The 2,500-nt window shown below is 52.7% G+C and overlaps 1 protein-coding gene across 1 annotated transcript in view; it reads right to left on the bottom strand.

Annotated features, from left to right (window-relative positions):
* Positions 1–2,500, bottom strand: part of LOC113821708 (leucine-rich repeat-containing protein 1) — a gene marked incomplete at its 3' end in the record, with an annotated part of 144,205 nt that overhangs the window by 96,810 nt on the left and 44,895 nt on the right.

The following is a 2,500-nucleotide window of genomic DNA, read 5'->3' as shown; positions in this document are numbered from 1 at the left end:
AGAGAAGAGAGAAGAGAGAAGAGAAGAAAGAGAAGAGAGAAGAGAAGAAAGAGAAGAGAGTAGAGAAGAGAAGAGAGTAAAGAGAACAAGAGAGAAGGGAGTCGAGGCAAGAGAAAAGAAAGAGCGTGCGAAAGAGAGAAAGAGAGGAGCGAGAAGAGAATGGAGGGAGAGGGCAAGCAAGCAGGAAGAGAGAAGAGCGGCCCAAACAAGGCTGGCCCTCCACACCAGAAGCACGAACAGCGCCCGGGCCAAATATGAGATGATGATGAATGGACAGGAGCCAACTTGAGAGAACCAGGACCCCCACCCCCACCCCCACCCTCAACCCCTTCCCCTCCGCCTTCCGTGGCCCTAGGATTCTGACGGAGGAAGGGAGGCGGGAGGAACGGCAGCAACGTGACGGAGGGTAAAGCATAGCGAGACCGGACGGGAAAGAGGCACAGGGAATGAGGAAAAAGGGAAGAGGAAACGGGAAGATTGGGAAGGGGGAAGGGGAAAAGGGGGAGAAAGGCGAAAAAGAGAGATGAGGAAAGGGGGAGGTGGGGAAAAAGGGAGATAAGAAAGGGAGGTGGAGGAAGGCCAGAAAGGGAGGAGGAAAGGGGGAGGTGGGGAAAAAAGGTAAACGAGGAAAAGCAAAGAAGCAAAGAGGACACGGAGAGAAGACAGAAAAAACAGGGAGTTTGGGAGAAATAGAGAACAGGAAAAACGGAGATGGGGAGTAAAAAGAGGGAAGCGAGGAAACGGGGAAAAGAGATGCGAAGAGAGAGGACGAACGAGGGAGGAAACGAGAAAGCAGCAGCAACACGGAGAAAGTTCGAGGAAAGAGCAGAGACGAGAAAGGGAGAGAAGGAGGTCAGAGGGGCGGGGAAAGGATTTCCGTACGAGCCGGCGAATAATGGCGGTCTGGAAGGAAGTTTAGGTAACGCCGCAAGGACATTCTTGAAGGAGGAAGGGGGAGGTCGAGCGAGAGGCCGGGAGGAGGGGGAGGGGGAGGTCGAGCGAGAGGCCGGGAGGAGGGTAGGGGGAGGAGGAGGAGGGGTAGGGGGAGGAGGAGGAAGAGCACGAGGAGGAGGAGGAGGAGGAAGAGACGGTGGAAGAGGAGGAGGAGGAGACGGGAAGGAGGTAAGGAGGAGGAGGAGGGTGGAAGGAAGAGGTCGAACGAGAGGCAAGGAGGTAGGGGGAGGGGAGGAAAGATAGGGAAGTGAGGGGGAGTGGGGGGGTCTGGGGAGAGGGGATGGCAGGAATCCCTCGGATATGAAGCGTTCTCGAGGCTCCCCGGAGATCACAAAGCAGATCACGGCGATATTTGGAAGCAGAGGAGACACCCAGATTCTTTCCTTTCTCTCTCTCTCTCTCTCTCTCTCTCTCTCTCTCTCTCTCTCTCTCTCTCTCTCTCTCTCTCTCTCTCTCTCTCTCTCTCTCATTCTTCTCCTGCCTCACTCTCATCCTCTGCCTCTGTGTCTATCTCTCTGTCCATCTCTGTCTCAACCTCTTGTTTCTCTGTACTATGTACCTATGAGGGTTTGTTTTTGTATGTGAATATTTGTGTTTGTTTTTGTGTTTGTACATGAGTATATGATGTGTAGGTTTGTGCGTGCGTGCGTGTGCGTTCGTTTGTGTGCGTGCGTGTGTGCGCGCGCGCACCTGTATTTATGATTGTGTGTGGAAGGGGGTATATGTGTGTTTGTGTGTGTAAATGTATGCATATATGACTGTGTGGGTGTACATATGCGTATGCGTGTACATGTGTGCGTGAGCGTGCACACATTCGCCCACTGAACTGCAACCCGAGTTATCCCCAGCGCGCAGCCCGGCCCGCCGCGGAGGACGGCCCAAGGCAGCCGACCCGGGCAGGAGGGAAATCGAAAAAGGGGAAATTTCGGCGCCTTAGAAAGCCTTGCAGCGACGCTGAAAAGTTTGCAAACTGGAAAGGGCGTGAGTCAGTGTGAACAGCTGCGGCAGGTCGGAAAGAGAGACTCGGCCGGCTCGATTGCGGCGCCCACACGCCGTAATAAACATTTTTCATTTTCTCTTGGCCCGCGCGGAATTCTCGTTGCGGGAATCACGAAAAACGACCAATAACGTCACACACATAAGCAAAAGGACAATTCATAAGGCTTTTCCTTTAAATTGCAATTCCAGTATATTGCATCTGCAACCGTTATAACAGTCACTCCATTTCTATATATCTGGGTTTGTCTAACACACGCAAACAAGCGCACGCCCAAACACACACAGCCACATGCGCGCGTGCACACACACACACACACACACACACACACACACACACACACACACACACACACACACACACACACACACACACACACACACACCTATGGCCATATGAAACTAGGGCAACAGATGTGTTCGAATGGCAGGTGTTCACGAGTTTCCACCAATCACGTGTACGTACAGTTGTACACTATCCTTACTCTAAACCTTCTCCCACTGCATCCGCTCCTTTCCTCTTCTCCCTCTCTTCATCAATCATTCTTCA

The sequence above is a fragment of the Penaeus vannamei genome, chromosome 28 (assembly GCF_042767895.1).
Source record: "Penaeus vannamei isolate JL-2024 chromosome 28, ASM4276789v1, whole genome shotgun sequence".
In the NCBI taxonomy this organism is placed as follows: Eukaryota; Metazoa; Arthropoda; class Malacostraca; order Decapoda; family Penaeidae; genus Penaeus; species Penaeus vannamei.
Note: the sequence above shows the minus strand (reverse complement) of the source record. Positions and strands in the feature narration are given on the sequence as shown.